The sequence below is a fragment of the Pelecanus crispus genome, chromosome 8 (genome assembly GCF_030463565.1).
Source record: "Pelecanus crispus isolate bPelCri1 chromosome 8, bPelCri1.pri, whole genome shotgun sequence".
In the NCBI taxonomy this organism is placed as follows: domain Eukaryota; kingdom Metazoa; phylum Chordata; class Aves; order Pelecaniformes; family Pelecanidae; genus Pelecanus; species Pelecanus crispus.
In genome coordinates, this window is record NC_134650.1 from 22,709,899 (window position 1) to 22,727,514 (window position 17,616).

A 17,616-nucleotide genomic window follows, 5' to 3' on the forward strand; every position below is an offset into this window, starting at 1 on the left:
TGGGGACAGTCTGACCAGGCAGCAGCTGGCATTAAGGGGCAAGACACTGTCTCCAACCCCCAGAAGCCAGGGAGCTCTGGTCCCTGGCCTCTCTGGGGATATGGCCTTCCCAAGGGATGGAACAAAGTATTTGGGAACAGCCACACTGCGTATTAACTAGTACTGAGGGACTCTCCCCACTGGGGTTAAAGCTGCTGCTGGATGCCACCGCCAGATCAGTATCTCTGGTGAAAGGGGACTAACTATCTTCTACTTCTTCCTATGGTCTTAATGATGGAGATGTAAACAATGCTCCAACAAGGACTCAGGTCTAGCACCTCTGGGAGTTCTGGGACAAAAAGTACTGATGAGATCTTGGACTGAAAATAGCCAGTAGCTAGCAGACATCCCATCACATGGCGTCACTGGCACCAAGCACAACCTATGGATGTGCTGCTTTGGCTGCCATCAGTGGCATGGGCACGGTGACTGCCAGACATGCTGCTCCAGTAGAAGGGAGTCCCCAGAAAAGGAGAGAAAACTAGAGGGAAGAAATGCCAGCACCCCAGAAGCTTCCTGCCAGGATTTTCCAGGGACAGTGAGAGCCGGAAAGTCTGTCCTCAGAGGCTGGACCAGATGGCTTGCCTGATGGCTGCCCAGGAGCAACAGGGCACAGGAAAATGGCACTTGTGCTGATGGCTCCCTCCTAGTATTTTGTCCTGTTGCTTTGGGGATGGAGACAGTGCAGGAGAGTGATCACAGCAAGCAGGCAGGGCTCTGCTTCCCAACAGCAGCAGCAGCTGTCTGGTCTCCACCTTGGAACATATCTGTGTTTAATTAAAATCATTAAAAGTATGTAAATCCAAGAAGATGAACTTGAAGACTGTTCAGAGCCCACAGACAAGAGCTGGCTGATGCCTGCTGCCTGCTTGGAGACAGGTGAGGAGCAGCTTTCCTCTGCCCTTGTCCTAGTGTGGGTGGCACACCTGTGCCCCTTTGCTGGGGCGGAGGTGGTGATTTGAATCCCCAGGGCAAAACCCCAGGGTTTTGCAGAGCTTCTTATGCAGTTGCTGATCTCTGAGTGAAGCCAAACCTGATGAAGGCACATGGACTCCCTGTGTCTGAGCCCTGCCAAGCCCCTTGGGAACTGCTGGTCTTTTCTCCCAGCACTGGGGCAGCTTGCTAAAGAGGTGACAGCAACTGCAGAGGTCAGAAGTCTCTCTGGCATCGTGTGGACTGCAGGTCTGTGTTCAGCCTCATTGTCAGGACTTGCTGAAACCTGACGCTATTGCAAGGCCATAAAGATTATATATATGCCCATTTGCAACAGAGCTTCTTTGCTCAGTGCTTCACACCCCTGTTCATTGCAAAGCAGTACGTGCCTTTCTAGACAGATAAAATAAAGCTACTGGAAGACAATCAAAAGATTGAGTTTTGCTTTCCAGGACTCCCTGCCACACTGCAATCCATGAGTGATGCATCTTCCTTGGTTGCTGGGCTCTGCAGACGTTCTCTCCAGCAAGGTGCTGAGAGTTGGACAGCTGAGGAAGGGACACTTGTGGCTCCCATCACTCCCAAGGACTCCTTCCCTGTGTGCCCTTTCTGCCCAGGTTACCTGCATCACCTTGGACTCCACATCAGGGCACAACTTCACTGCCCCACATCCCTGGGTTTTGCTGTGGTTTCCTCTGCTCACCCCCACATGTCCCTCCCAAAGCACCTATGCTGTCACTGTAAAAAACAATGCTGGTTTTTTTTCCTTCCTCCCTTAATTGTTAAACTGTTTCATATCAGCTACCGCTTCTTCCATTTCTATGTATTTTTTGACATGGGGCAATGTCTCATAAACCAGTGTAAAACACCATTGTAATTCAGGAGAAATGCAATGCTCCTGGAAAGGAGCTTGTAAACCCACTGTTATTTTCTTTTCTAATTGCAATTTCAGTGACTCATCCCTGGTGCCACACTGCAGTGCATATCCATTGTGTGGATTTTTACCCAATCTTGAGCAGTCACAATTCACTGCTCAAGTTTTCAGGCCACCCAAGCCATTAGGAAAATAAATGTAAAATAAAAACCTTCTGGTACAGTTGGTTGGCTGAGCAGCACAGTCCCTTGGGATAACAACAGAAGAGAAAGGCATTCAGTGCTTTCCAAGGCTGCTTGTGTCCAATGTGGCTGAGCTAGTGTGAGCTGCCATCTGAACGTGTGCTTCTCTGAACAAGAGCTGACTTTCCCATCCCCTTTCCCAGCCCCTTCCTCTCCCCATCTCTATCTCAGCCCCATTCCTTCCCCTCCTATCCCACCCCTTCCCACTTCATCCCCATCCTTATCCCACTCCCCATCTTTACCTCATCTCCTTCCCCATCCCATCTGAACCCCACCCCAATCCCCATCCCATCCACATCATCCACCCCCCATTCACACCCCACCCCACTCCTTTCACATCCCTATCTCTGTCCTCATCCCATACCCACACCCATACTCATATCCATTCCCTTCCTATCTCATCCCCATTCCCATGCCATCCTATCCCTATCTTCCTGTTTTGTATAGAGTCCCCAAAGGCTTCCCCAACCACAACGATCCACCCTTGCAGGGAGAGGTTTCTAGGGACATTTCCTGGGAGGACAATAGTGCTGGGCAGGTCCTGCAGGAGGTGTTGGAGTGGTGCACTGGGACATGGACGGATCTCACTCCCCTGCACTCTGCTGCCTGTGTCTCAGCCACAGGAGACAAAGGCATCCCTTGGAGCACTTGGCCCTGGCCCTGCTCGTGCTGTTGATTCCCTGTTCAAGTGTCTTGTTGGCCTGTTTGTACAAGGATGCACAATCCTGATTTTGCCAGGACCATTCCCCAGCTCCTCTCCCTCTCTCCCAGTGGAGAGAAGTAGAAAGATGCTGACTTTGGCCATGAGACTGGCAGGACAGCACTGGGACATGCCCTGCTAATCCAGATGTCCAAACTCAAATCCAGGGTACCAAAGCCTTTTGTTAACCTAACACAACATCCAGGGAAGAGCTGACCATATTTGTCCACCATGTGCCAAGACAGCTGCTGCCTGCCATTGTGGCAGGCTCTGACATCGGGTCTTGGCACCTTGCTGAGCATGTCTGAACCAATCTTGCCAAGCAAGGCCAAACTCTGCTGCAGTGAATTTAACTCCACTGGGCTTTCAGAGCCACACTGTAGGGGCTCAGCAGGGCTGGGGCAGCTGGCAGAGGATCCCAGCCTCCCCCCAGTCTGCCATGCAGGACATAGTGCCCTGTTGTGCATCTCCAAAGCCCACGCTGGCCACCTAGACCATCGGCAAAAGCACAATGTTACCAAGCAGACAAATGCTGTGCCTATTGTGCAGCTCAGTTTCTCATTAGGTTCAGCATCATTTGGGATGAAGTTGAGTGATCCCATTTCAGCCACTATCTGGCTTTGTCCCAAAGTGGGCTGGGAAGGAGAGGTTGGAGCCTGTGGGAACCAAGCTGGCAAACTCTCCTGGTGTCTCTGGGGCAGTACAAGTCAGAGAAAAGGGGCTTCCTGAGCTAGCCTGGGCAGCGTGGCCAAAAGCTGGGGTTACACAACATCGCAGCAGGCTTACAAGCTCTCCGGTTCCAGTGATGCAGGGGCAACCACAGCTGGCTTTGCTCCTGGGGCTGAGAGGGATAGGAACAGAGTCCTCACTGGCACCACATCTGGCAGAAGCAATGCACAAACACAAACCCTTCTTGCTGTCTCGCATGGTCCCTGTTTACACCCTGGGAAATTGCAGTCAGGGAGCTGAGGCTGAGGATTTGGAGCAAAGCAGGGTGGAAGAAGGGGGAACCCAGCTTTTGGCCCTGCCCCACTGAAGCCTCCAAAATACCTGTGAGCAGTGCACTAGTCAGCGCCAGCATGGTAGGAACGACTGCAGTGAGCGACCCGGGCATCCACTGAATATACATAACTGTGTCATTAGAGGGTGCCAGTGCATTGCGTTGCAGAACAATCCTGTCGTCCCCCCCCCCCACCTGTCCCTGCTGTGGCAAATGGTTTCTCTGGCAGCCAGGGGCAGGAGGGGACCCGGGGCTGCATGACACCGTGAGAACTGCAGATCTAAATTCCTTCTTCAGAAGTTCAAATGCCAGAGCCAGCCCAGCTGTGGAGTCACAGGACTTGAGCAGCAGATGCAAAGGCCTGGGTGTCTGGGAGAGGAACCTGGTATGACACAAGGATGCTACCAATGGCAGCTACAAGGCTGTGCACTGAGCGGAACTATGCCAGTGGCTCCACCACCTCTTGCAGAGGCCACTCAGCCTCATCCATGCTAGGATACCTGCACCACTGTGGCCATTAACACATCCAACAGGGCAAAGAGCTCACAACAGGCACAGAGCAACTAAAACCTGACCTATCCAGCCCTGCAGCCTTCTCCAAGCTTCCTGATGGCAGTACAGGCCTGGTGAGCCAAATAAACCCCAACCAAAAGGCTTAATGAAAGCTGTGCTTGCATTTGGGGCTACAGGACATCACAAGCAGGCCCCTGGATGGGGCCAAGGGCTTACATGTCCCACAAGAGAGGATCCATGGTTTGCTTTCTTTAGGAGGATGCTTTATTGTCAGGACCCCATTGGCAGATCCCTCCAGAGCTCCCAGCAAACACAAATCTGCATTAATCCTACTGGAAGGATATTCCATGAGCTCTAAAACCTACTCTGATGAGGTGCAGGGCTTAGCTTGCTGAGCAAGTGGCACTCTAGCCAGGTTTGAGGACCCGCAGGCCACATCAGCCTGGTTGTGCCAGTCCATGGGTGCCTGTGACAATGACCCCAACACCTGGAAAGCCTCCTGCCACCAGAGGAGGAAAATTTTGGCCCTATCTCCACTAACTGAATTACAGCAGGCACCTTGGAGGGTCTTCAGTACAAACCATCGCCCCAGTCTCCTTTGCTGCTGGGGACAGTCCTTTGGCATAAAGCAGAGGTCTGCTGCTATTGTTGGCTTCAGCTGATGGACCCTCTCTCCCTGCACAGGTTTGAGGACTCAAGAGTCATCCCATTAATCCAGGTGGGACAAGGGGCTGTACAACACAGGACAGGCCCTGTGAGGTATAAAGCATCCCAGCAGAGAGAAATGCAGGTGTAAGAACAGGGAACAGAGCTGCACAAGCCAGGCTTTCTGCAGGAAACCTTCCAGACTTGTGTCAGAAGTGGGGACTGGGTGCCCTAAAGGGCCTGGGAACCACAGGGTCCCATCTAGGGGTAGTCATGAGCAGGGAGAAGGACTCCCACAGTAGATGGAGGAAAGAAGTCCATTCCCAGCCTGTACTTCTGGAGAGGAGAGGCCAGGCACCCATGCCATGCAGCTGGGCTCTATGGAGTATTTGCTGATTCCTCTGACACCACCTCCCAGAGTCCAAGCCAGCTCCTCCACACCTGAACAGGCTTAGCTGGCTTCAGATGGAGCCTTTTCTACAACTGCGATTTTCCCCAGGCCCAGCTGCTACTCACAATACTTCCTAGAGTGATTTCAGCCTTCAACTCTCTCCCTCCATTGACTTTCCATGCCAGTGTCTTAAGCAGCAGGAGGTTTTCCCAGGCTGAGCTGTGTGGCAACACAGCAGTGATGTTGTTTTGCACCAGAAAAGTAGAGTACAAGTGCAGAAGTTGCCATGCCATGTCTCTCCAGCACAGACAAGGCTGAAATGACCTGGGTCCCACTGCTGGGAGGTGGAAAGACAACGTCAGAAACAAACCAGAACACCCACAAAGACAGACATGGGCTTTCCCTGTGCCCTCAAGCTACTAAATTGCTGCTGAGGCATCTGGAAGTAAGGTCAGTCCACAGCAATAGGGGAGCTGGCTGAAAAGGGGCTGGCATGGCCGTTTATTAATAGAGAGTGGTGCCTACATGCTGTCCCATGGAATATAAATAGTGTGCGAATGAGATACACAAGTGCAAGGGAAGGGCCCTGCCAGTGGTCAGGGTACAATTTCAGCAGTTCCTGTGGGTGGGGGTTGGCCATGGGGCAGTGCTGGCAGAAGGGCTGTAGGCAGATCTCATGGGTATCCTGTGAAGTTTGGTATTGCTTGAGTCAAAACCCCTTGGTTAGTGGCACATGGAGCTTCCAACACCAGTCACAGGGCTCAAACTGACTCACACATGCAACATTTAGAGCCCTTGGACAGAGGAGGTCTGTTCTCCAGGTACATGTTATGCCCATTTCTTCCAGGACCAGGGCCAGAAACCAAGATCATTCCAGCTACTAATAGAGAACAAAATCAAGGTCCTGAGAGGACTGCTGCTGAGCCACAGACTCCTACCCTAGTAACAGTTGAATATCCCACCAAATATCCCTGCAGAACTGGGGGTGTCCCAGGGAAATCCCAGCTCAGTATTTACTCTGAGACCTCAGCACACTGAGCTGGGGGGCTTAGGACAATTTTTACTTTCCTGCCCTGCCCATTGGGTCACACCACTGTAAGCCACCCCAGACAGATGAATCTTAGGAGGGAGGAAATTATTTCTGTCTTGCATGGTACCGCTCTGAGGCTTAATTATTTAGGATCTTGCAAAGCACTCATCATTCTTGTGATAAAATGCTTTGTAGGAAGCACAAGGCACTGTTATGAGAGTGCCAGTGTTACTGCCTTCTCTCTAATGCTCTTCTGTCTGCCTTCCAGAAGCCAAGGGCTCCTGGATACCACAGGGTACCTGCTGCTGGTCTGCTCTGAAGGGTGATTGTTTGCCTACTAACCACATAAAACTATAACCATCAAGATATAATTCCCCCTGTGAAATCTCATCTCTTCTCCCTTTCCAGCCATCATGCAGGACCCTGGTAAAACCAACGCTGAAGTCTCCTGTGCTCAGTCTCATTTTGCACCACCTCCTCTCCCCAGATTTGCCTGGGCTCAGAACATTGTGTCCATATGGATGCATGCCATCCTCCACACACATCACACTCTTTGCAGTAGCAGCAGTTGACCTTTCCAGTCTCTTGGCCATGCAGGTAGGTCTCTTTGGAGTGGGGCATGGGTCATGACCAGTTCCTACTCCTCACTCCTACAGTGCAAGGAGGCAGCAGGGGTCTGCCCGAGAGTCCAGATCCAGCTGGAGTTGCTCTGAGGCTGATTTATGGCTGCTTTGAAGCTCTTTTGCACCAGTTCAGCTAAGCAGATCCTGTTTATAGTAAGAACAGTGCTGGTGTGCCCTAACATCCTCCAAACACCAGGCCTCTGCCTGCAGCCTCTTACTTACCTGTGCAAGTACCAGCATCAGAGTAATGAAACAGGCTCCCGATGGGAGATGAAAATCCTGGACCTTTGGAGGGCTAGATCCACATAGCTCTGCCATGAGAGCCTCGACTATGGCAAGAACATGTTATCCCATCTGTGAGGCCCCTCTTAAAATAGCACCTCTCAGGGACAATTCCCCTCTACAGGCATTATGGCATTTGCTGCCTGGCCTCCCAGCAGCCTGTGTGTTCTGCAAAGCATCAACATCATGGGCACCAGGTACTCCAAATATGACTGGTCTGCAAATCCTGTGTCCACAGGTGAATTCCCCAGCTATCTGGCTGGGAGCTGCTCTGGCTCTACAAAGATCGCTTTCAGACCATTCCCATGCCTTCTCCATTCCTTGCATCCAAAGCTTGCAGCGCTGCTGCTCTCCATGTCTCCCTGCAGTCCCATGCAGCCAGCAGGGCTCTCTGGCATTGCTCAGGGCTCCTGGAGAAAACCACATAGAAGGCCTGTGGCCTAAACAAAGGTAAGATTTCTACAGCCCGCATCTGCTCTGCCAACCCTCCATCGATCTCTTCTGCTGAATCACAGTCAGGCCAGCCCAGGAATGATGTATGGTGGCTTACTGCTGCTGCTGCCACCTCGGTTTCCCATGGCTTAAATGCCTCTGGAGCGGAGTCAGCAGAACTGAAATGTGCCCTGCCTCAGCTGCCGCAGAGCACTCAATCAAGGAGGTAACGGGTATTTCCTTATCAGCTCTGATGGCTGTATGACCAATGGACTAAACCATGCTCTTGAAAGCAACCAGGGTTTGTCTGCCCAAACCCCTCAGTGACAGCCCTTGGGAATACAGCAGCTGGAGAGCAAAGTGTCATCTGTCTTTTGAACTCAATCCTGTGGCTCTGCTGCATGCTTTCTCCGGTACAAATGACATCATCCTTTCAACAGCACCCAGCCTTGAGTTTCTTCACCTCGTTTACAAATGATGGTGAGCTGAAATCCACACTTTCAGGGGTGGCCTGTGCTCAGCCTTTTCTTGCAGATAGGAAAACTGAGGCACAGCAAAATTGTCTACTTCTACCAGCCACACTGGAATGCATGGAGCATTCATGTATTTGAGATACAACCCAAGCCTATCTTACTCTGGTATAGCAGGAGAAGAGCTATGGCTCTAGCTTCACTTGCAGTAGGCACCTTCACATGGGGGTCCTTGAGCCTGGGGCCTTGCTCTCTTTCCATTAGTGATCAGCCTGGCCCTTGATGGTGTTTTATTTTCATATATCCAAATATAACAGCCTTCCTATCTTATCTTATCTTCCAGCATAAATCTTTCTTTACTGGGTGGGAGTGAGAGATGAGCACGAAGCAGGCAGAGATCAAAAGACACTGAGCATGATGGAGCACAGAGACCCAAGTCTTCAGAGAGACCCAGCACCGTACAGCAGCTTGGGAAGGACACAGAGCCCTGGGACATCTGAGCAGAAGAGCAGATCAACTTCAGGACTGTCTTGCATGGGGTCAGGGCACACCAAGTAATGTAACAGCTTTCTGCACTGCTCTGGCATGTGGTGCTTCCCAGCCCTTTGAAGAGGGGAAGGGAGAGAGGGAGATGCTGCCAGTAATAGTCCATTTCACCACCAGCCAGGGCAACTGAGACAAGGAGCAGTTGGAGGGTTTCGTAAGTCAGCGGGAGGCACACCAGAACCCATCCTAAGGAAGGAGGGATGAACAACCACAACTCTGTGGCAGAGCCAGTTTTTAGAGTGCAGGGCTTAGATTCACCCAGATGAGGTTGGCAAGATACAAAGGGACATTGTATCTGTTCAACAGCATCATGCCAAGAGAGTGTGACTTAGGTGGACCAGCCAGCACAGTAGCGACCCACTTCACATGTGGGCTTTGCAGTCTGGGTTGCTGCCGCTTCTCTGCTCACAGGACCATGGTTTGCTATCAGGAGTACCAGCCCCATCCACTCCCAGATCCAGCAGTGCTCATTTGATTTGGATCAGACACCCAGGCACAGCTCCTGGCAGAGCAAATACCTTCTTCTAAAGTCATCTGTGTCCCTAAAGAAACTATGGAACTGAACTTTTAAACTGCTAATTTTTATCAAGCAAGTCAGAAAAACTTCCTGATAAGAAAGACCGTTGTCGCAGGCAAGCCTTGGGATTTCAGCACACAGAGTGCAGATCCACTGACTTTATCCTCCCAGGCAGCATTTTCATTTTGTGGTGTTATATATCAATCCTGGATCTGCCCACAAGGTCCTAAAGCATATTTTTGTGCAGAGGCACTGGCATGTAGGTAGGTAGGAATGAACATGCAGGCTGGTGGGAGAGTGGGGATGGACAGGGATCTCTTCAGCTGGCACTGTCACAGAGAAAAGGACAAGGATGTTTCCTCCCTGATCCCTTCTGCCCCGCAGACACCTTTGCCAAAACCAACAGCCAACAAAACTGCCCTGCCCTGCCCTGCCTGCAACCTGTAGTCTCGCATAACCATCTTGCAAGAGAGTGGGGTGTTTCACAAGGCTTTTGCAACAGGTTTAACCAAATGACTGTGTGGAAAGAGGTGTGAAAGGCAGCAAGAATGGGGGCAAGCAACCACAGCAAGTCCTCTTGGCAATGGTCTTGCACTCTGCTGTTCCCCTTCTTATGGTTCATCTCTTCTCTGCAGCTTGACATGCTGTGTAGGTCCAGCTTCTGCATTCATACTCTGTGAGGTCAAGTCCTTCCCTATGGTTTATGTCTTTAAGGCAATCAGAATTTAAAGAAGTAAACACAGAAGACAAAAGCTGTGATTATAGAGCCACCGTGTTTGCCAGGCATGGCGAGGGCTAGGGGAGATAAATGTTGCTAAACCAGAATTTCCAGGCAGCACAGGTTTCCCAGTAAACAGGAGTCACACATCCCTTCCCATGTCTACTAATAACAGGAGGTCATATTAGGGAAGAGGAGAAAGCAAGGGGGAAAATCACCAGTAAAAGTAAAGTGCAAAGGGGACTGGTTTCATAGGTGCAAAAGCCAGTCTGTCTTCCAGCATCTCGGACAACGTTTTCAAACGATCACACTAGTGTATCTCAGGACTGTTCTGCTCCTGGCTGTGACTCAGTACTGGCATATTGCACTCACAGGAAAGTGCATAGTGAAGCCAGTGTGGAAGCTCATGTGATCCCATTAGTTCTACATGTGTAACACCTCCATGATGCTCCCACCACCTCTCAGCTAACTTCTGGGGATGTGCTAACATACCTGATGGAAACTGGGTGAACGTACCCTCCGTGAGTCCCTGCTCAGTGGGAGACCTGCCTCTTTGCGCCCCAGGGGACAGCTGGCTTGTCTTCTCTTTGTAGGAGCTAAATCCCAATTTGTTGTATGGCATTACATCCCAGCCTTGTTTCCAGGGTACAGTAAAGATATCTGCACCTAGAAATTAATATATAACTTCTGTTGGAGGGGTAATGAGAGTGATAAAGCCTGGACTGCATTAATATTTGAAGTATGTGCAAACTGGGTAATAAGGAGATTTAAGTATCAAGTGTCATTGTAAGCTTTTAATGAAGCCAAGCAATGTTTTTCAAGCTGCTTTCTCAGTTAATGTTTAACAAAACAATGGTGTGTGCCCACTGGCACTGGAGTAAAGGACCAAGACAAGTTTAATGTTAACCAGCGGAAGAATGAATATTGTGTCTGCTGCAAGGTACCTGGACCAGCAGTATAATTTACAAACGCATATGTAAATAACATCGCAGGGCAAAGCAAGCTGCATGTGAAGGAACTGGTCTACAGCTTCCAGGGCAGCAGAGCAGCAGCCCCTCCTTGCACCAACATGTGCAGTGCCTTCCCCTCAGCCCCTCTGTGCCAGCTCTCCCATTCCTCACGCCCTTTGCACAAGTCACTTGGACTCACTGGCATGGCACAAAATGATCCAGAGGATTTTTTATTTTGTTTTGTTCTGTTAGTTTTCTCCCATTTCGTGGACTAAAGTGCCTCCTGGGAGGCTCTGCCAGATGTGAGGAGGGCAGCATGGCTGGGGAACTGTGTGTTGGCAATTCATTCCCTGCATCCAGGGAACCTCAGCCTCCACCAGAACATCCAGCTGCCCGGAAAGGGCTCTCTGACGTCTCCCACACCTCCCATCAGCCAGAAGGTTTCATTTAGAATGCACTTAGGGTGCTGCGTTCTTTATACAGAGCAGTGGTAGCTGTGTATCTTGTTTTTCTCTTGCCCAAAAACACAGCATGTCATGTAACTAATTTAATTTCTTCCTGGCTGAGCCTCATTAGGGACCCAGTATTAAACTGGCCTGATTAGATCTACTAATCTATGAAGGGGAAAAGGAAGCTGATTTTGGCATGCACGGCAGCACAGGAGCAGGATCACACACCCCCGCTCCCCGTGGAACACCACCATCCCCCGGTCACAGAAGCCACCGCAGCCTCCAGCCCCACCTCGCGCCTGCCAGGCACAGCGTCCCTCTGGGGGTGGCAATGGCTGTCCCCTCACCACCGGTCACCACTGTGAGTCACGGTCATGTGCCCAGGGCAGGAATGGTAATTTAATACTTTGACCTGTGTCACTGACCTATTTCTTCTGGGCAAACCTGAGTAATTGCTTTCCCAGTCTCTGCGCTTCTCCTACGCACATTTCCTGTTATCAGCAGAAGGCAACAAGGCGCTGTGCGAAGACTGGAGTCACTGGCTTGTGTGTCCCACTCAGCCCCAGCGCCTCCGCGGAGAAAGGGAACGAGACCGGAGGTGTCCGGGGGGCTGCGGGTCCCAGCCCAGACCCCACCGTTCCCAAGGGGCTCCCTGACCGGCATGAGGCTCCCTGAGCCCCGCTGCTGCTGGCACTGACCCCGACGAGCCCTTTGCTGCTGCCTGCCCTGCCTGCACCTGCCAACGGCCTCAGCGGGGGGCAAGGCAGAGCCCTCGTTTAATTTCAGGGGGATGCGCCCCCCTCGTTTCCCCTTTGACCTCATCTCTGTGCAGCGGTTTTGCTTCCTCTTTCCTTCTTCTGCTCTTACTCAGCTGCACTTCACTGTTTTGCTTTAATTCACTTTTTAATTCCCCTTTTAAGACCTCGCTTGGCTTAATTGTCCTAAGTCCCCACTTCCCACAGGCAGACACCCGCTCCCTGCCCCCGCGGCTGCCGGGACAGGCAGGGGACAGGAGCCCCATGGCCCAGACGGGCCCTTTTCTACTTCACGCCCCTCAGACACGCACTCCCCCACGGCCGGTCCCCTGGCAGAGACCGAGGCTACCCCGGGACCAACCCCGTCGCTCCCTCACGCACCGCGGGTCCCCTTGAGGCGCTGCGCGCGGCTACGCCCCCTGCTGGGCCACGCCCCCAGAGGAGGGGCGCGGGGTCTGGGCTTGTGACGTACCCGCCCCCTCCTCATCCCCCCTCCCTCCACATCCGGCTCCGCTCAGCGAGGGGCGGGGCGGGGGCTCCGCCCTCTCTGCCTGACGTCAGCGCCCGCCGCGGAGTGCGCAGCAGGTGCCGGCGGTAGTGCAGGAAGGGCGGTGCGTGAGGTAGCGGGGGGGGCCCTGTGGGGCCGGCAGAGCTGGGTGTGGGGCTGGGAGCCCCCACGGGTGCGCGTGAGGGGCTGGGTGAGCTGGGTGTGGGGTCGGCAGCCCCCACGGGTGTTGCGTGGAGGGCGTGTGGGGCCGGGAGCAGCCTATACCCCAGCGCGTGTCGGGGGAAGCTGTGAGCCTGCTGTGGGGTTGAGCTGCCGCAGCTGTGCAGTGAGGCTGGTGGTCAAGGAGGGCCCCGTGCAGGTGGGAGAGAGCCTGGACGCTGGGGGGCAGAGGGGTGGGTTGTAGGGTGGGACTGGGACGTGGACGTTGGGCCCTTGTTGAGGGAACGTGCTGGTCAGGGTTGCTGCTTTGAGGGAGGATGAGGAGGCAAGTATCTCGGGGTGAAGAGAAAGACCCGTCCCACCTCTGGGAGGCTAGCTGTTTGGTGCCTGCTCTGTTGGCAGGGGTCCCCGAGGTGTCGGGTCAGGTGGATGCTGTTCTGGAGCAGGAGAGTGGATCAGCAGTGAAGCCCCCCCCCGGCAGCCCTGGGCCGCGGTGCTGCAGACCTGGGGGTGTCTCTCCCTGTCTGCCAGCTCTAACGATGTGCTTGTTTTCAAAAAGTTGCTTTAAACTGTTTCAAGCTTTCGTTGCAGGGAGCGAGGTGGTTTGTGGGGTGCTGTGGGGTTTTACGGTCCTGCCCTGTGCATCAGGGAGTAGTGCTGCTCGGCTGCAATTGTTTATGCAACGGGGAGGGGGGAGAGGAAGGCAGGCATCTGCTCAAAGCAGATCGGCGTGTTTAGTACTAATGGGCTTATTTAGTGTAGAGCAAGACTAGAGTGCTAGCACTCTCTGAGTAAAAATAATAATGCTGCATTGTGTGTTTAAAAGCCATTATGGTTGTCCTAGATTTATATTTCCAGTTCCTATAGCTGTTGGAGACCTCATTTGGATAATTAAATGTCATGGTGAAATAGGAGAATAAGGAAAGGAGACTACTTGCCTCCTTTTCTCTGCCACACAGTTCTGGCAGCCACTTCTGATAGAAGCAGGGAGACCCTCTCTGTCCAGGGCAGTGCCAAGATCTGTCCCAGTCATCCCAGATTCATGTTTAGCTCTATCTGAAAGAGAAAAAAAAAAAAGTGCTTCTTGGTTTTGGTGTTTTCACCCTTGCTACGAGACGTGTGTGAGCAGAAGGTTCAAGCTGATTGTCTAAATAGGGTAAGTCTCGGTAAGGTAGTAAGTGTGGGTGAGTTACAATGACTGCACAGAGCAGCTTTGTGCTATGATAAATATAGTGATGAGATACAAGGTGTGGGAAGTGCTGCTGTGCCAGAAAACAGGTATTTTTCTTTCAACTGCATCATCTGTTTTAATAAAAAGACAGACTCTTCCTAGAAATATTGGGTGATAAGAATACTATTATTATATCAGATAGACTGAGGGGGAGGCAGAAAATGCTGAGACTTGATACATTTTAGTGATCATATTTCAGTGCTTTTTGGGGAAGGTCAGGAATTAGCATGCATGTTGGATAATAATCTTCTGCACTGCACAGAATAGTGTTTTTACCAAGCACTGAAACTCCTTCAGTGCTAAGTCTGTTACACTCTGCCTCTTATTCATGTGCTATAAAGGCCGTATTTGTTAAAATACTGATTTGTTATTTTCCTAACAGTTTGAGAGCAGTAACTGATAATCTGCAGAGGCTGGTGGGTGTCCTCTCTGCAGGGGCCGAAGAGGGGAAGAGAACATACTGTAAATGAGTGGCTCCGACATGGGTGGGGGGCTCTGATGTGGGCTGAGCCGACCCCGTGAGGTGGTACCCAGTGTCAGTTAGAGGAGAGGGCTCCAGTGTTTTGCTGCCATGTGTACCCCCCAGGTCCACATTACATCTAAAATTGGTAGTGGCTTGCTGCTCAAAAGAGGAGGTGTTCCTGTAAGTGTAAGCAGTGATGTTCTTGCTCATAGTGTTGTGGTGGGATGATGGAAGATTACCTGGAGGGCTGTATTTATGGTAAACACAAGAGCTACCTGTTTTCAGGGTAGTTCTGTGCATGATCAGATTAACGTTACTTAATTTTTTCTAGGAGGGCAGAGCAAGCTTGTGTAACTCTGGATTTTCAACAAAAAGGTCTGCATTTCTCCTGACCTGTTTGTGATTTCCCTGTGGTATGGCTGTAGGCATAGCAGGGGGCCGTGAAAACTTCTAGTGGGAGCTGAAGACTTGAATGAGCAGGGTTCGAATGCCTGCCTTTGATATCGATGTTTTCTACTCTCTCGGTTGCATACTGTGTCTTTCTCAACTTCCTGTTTCTGAACTGAAACCGTGTGGCTCAATGAGTAGAAAATAGCACTCAGTAATTTTTGGGCATAGGGGAAGACAGCAAGAAGCCTGAGTCATTCACGCAGACAGTCAGTGTTGCCAGGTCTGGCATCCTGCTGGCTGCAGCTTGGCTTCCCACAAGACAGCCTGGGAACCTCTGAGGCTGCTTGCCCCAGGATGGGAGAGGTTGCCTTTCTCTAGACTTTGGGATGAAGTGCGTGGCCTCGCACCTGCACTGTGGGGCAGCGGTGTGCTGTGCTGCCATCTGCAGTCGCATCCCAGGGGGCATTTCCCAGCCGGGACCCAGTTATGTGGAAGCGAGTGTGTGCATTCCTGCTGCCACCACCACCACACTACTTTCTTGGAGAAGGAGCTGTGCTGTGCTTCAGTGCCTGTCCACGGCCTGTCAGGGTTACAGGGGACTTCAGGGAATGCACCTACTTGGAAATGTCTGGTCCATTGTATTCTTTATGCCAGGCACCACCACTACTAAACAAAAGCTGCCGTTTCTTTTACTTGCATATCAGAAAGATATATTTCTACATTAGCATTATAATGCATTGTTGTGGCTTTATTTGGTCTCATGAGCTATTGAGGGCGGTGCCCTAAATTGTAGTAGCTTTTCTTCAACCTCTGACAGAGTAAGGCAAAGCCTTTCTCGGTTTTGTGACAACTGATACCAGAGGTACTTGCTTGTGCCCTATGACAAGCAGCCATTAAAAGGTTCTTGCATATGCCCTACAGGCAAAGTAAAGCATCGTGTTACAACTGCATGTAGGATGTGGAAGAGCAGAAAAAGTGAGGAAGCGTGATGAAAAAATTTCATCTCATTCCATTTTCCAGCCTGTCACGAAAACATCTTTCTGAGTAATGAGATCTTCGCTGTAGAAAGTGCATGTGTTTCTGTCTGCATACACTGACTTTACTGTGTCTTAGAAGCTGTATGCTGCCCTTCAGTGTGTTTCCTGCTTGAGATGGTAGAAAATTGTCATGCAGTCTGGGTGGTATCTACACTGATGGATTTAGTGGATTGGAGCTGGGGAGGTTATTGTGGAAGACTACTGCTGTTTCATTGCTGGGATGCTGCCAGAGCACCATCTGAATAACACATATGAATGTATTAACTGTGCTTATTAATTTTCTTGCCAGACATACTGTTTATCTCACATTCTCTTCTCAGTTGGACCAACAAAGCTTCTTTCTTTAACTGTTATTTGCAGGGTCTGGTTTAACTTGATAATCAGATGTTTTCATTGATTTTTGGTTTTGGTGTTTCTTGCACCTTAAAACTGTCTTAATACATCCCTTTAAGAACAAAATATATTTACGTATTTCTGGAAGTATTTAATGTAGCACATTATACAAAGACTTGAACAAGAGCAGTGCATGCAAAAGCATTCAGAACCTAAAGCCAGGGTGTTAGTGCCCATATCTGCAGTGATTTCTGTGTAAAGGGCTTTGCTTTTTTGTACGTTTTGCCACAGGCACTTCTGTAACTGGGCAGAGTCTCAGCTAGTGTGTCAGCAGCAAATGTGGCTTGTAACACTAGAGGGGCTGTGCTGTGGTACTTCGGCATTGTAATTGTTAGTCTCTGGTGTTAAATTGTGTGTTCTTAAAACCTTTCATCAGATGTCTGAAAAACTTGAAAATTTTTCCCCATAAGGGTGCAGTTCATGCAATAACAGTAGCAGAGCATTGGATTTGATTTTTTTTTTACTAACACTTTTATTGTAGGAACTACATAGGCAGCTATTTCAGCCTCATACTTTCCTTCTGCCATGCAGAACACGTAGGTGGACAGCACATTGCAAGCAGGAAAACTAGGCAGTAAGTTATAAGTAGTATTTCTGAAGAGGTTTTATATGTTCGTAATAGTTGACGAGACATTGAAGCTTGTCTGCAGAAGGAAAATCCTGGCATTCAAACCTGCGTGGGCATGAGGCTGCATTTTAGAGAGTTCTGTGGAGACAGAGCAGCAAGGACAGATCCTGTGACTGTGAAGCTCTACAAAGGACGTCGTGTCTGAGGCAAATACTGTCAACATCACTACAGGCTCTTTAGAGCTGATCAAATCCCTAGTTTTTGAAACCCAAATCACATGGAAACATGCATATCAATCATGGTTTTGCCAAGAAGTCAGGACAGATGATGGGATTGGAGAGCGGGCCAGTTTGTAGGGACACAAGTATCAGCTTCGTGCATCAGGTATGCTCTCCATTTGCACAGATGGGCAGACTTCAGGCCTCCAGAGGGCTTGGAGGGTACTGGAAGGAGGGAATACGTGGCTTGGGAACTCAGAAGGTTAAATGCCTTTTCATCCAAACCACTGCTGTTCACTCTGTGGAGCTGCCTGATCTCGTGGCTTCAGCCACTCAGAACAGCAGCTGAGGTTTTTTTGTGCAGGAAATGCATGGCAGCCACTCGAATAAAGGTGAGGAAATGCACATCTTCCTAATGACCATGGAGTATCCCATAGCCCCGGAGACCTCTGAAGGAAATGGGTTTGAACAAAGCAGCATTTTCTAGCTTTTCCTTTGCTAGCGCAAAGCTGGGCTTTTCACTTCTGCCTAGACCTGCAT

The 17,616-nt window shown here is 50.7% G+C and overlaps 1 protein-coding gene across 2 annotated transcripts in view; it reads left to right on the forward strand.

Annotated features, from left to right (window-relative positions):
• Nucleotides 1-12,704: 12,704 nt before the first annotated feature.
• CYSTM1 (cysteine rich transmembrane module containing 1) overlaps nucleotides 12,705-17,616 on the forward strand; it is a 30,168-nt gene continuing 25,256 nt past the window's right edge. The window contains exon 1 of one of the 2 annotated variants that reach the window (XM_075715166.1): nucleotides 12,705-12,729. The gene's annotated coding sequence lies outside the window, so the exon portion shown is untranslated. The remainder of the gene's footprint in view (nucleotides 12,730-17,616) is intronic. The other variant, XM_075715167.1, reaches the window with a different exon arrangement.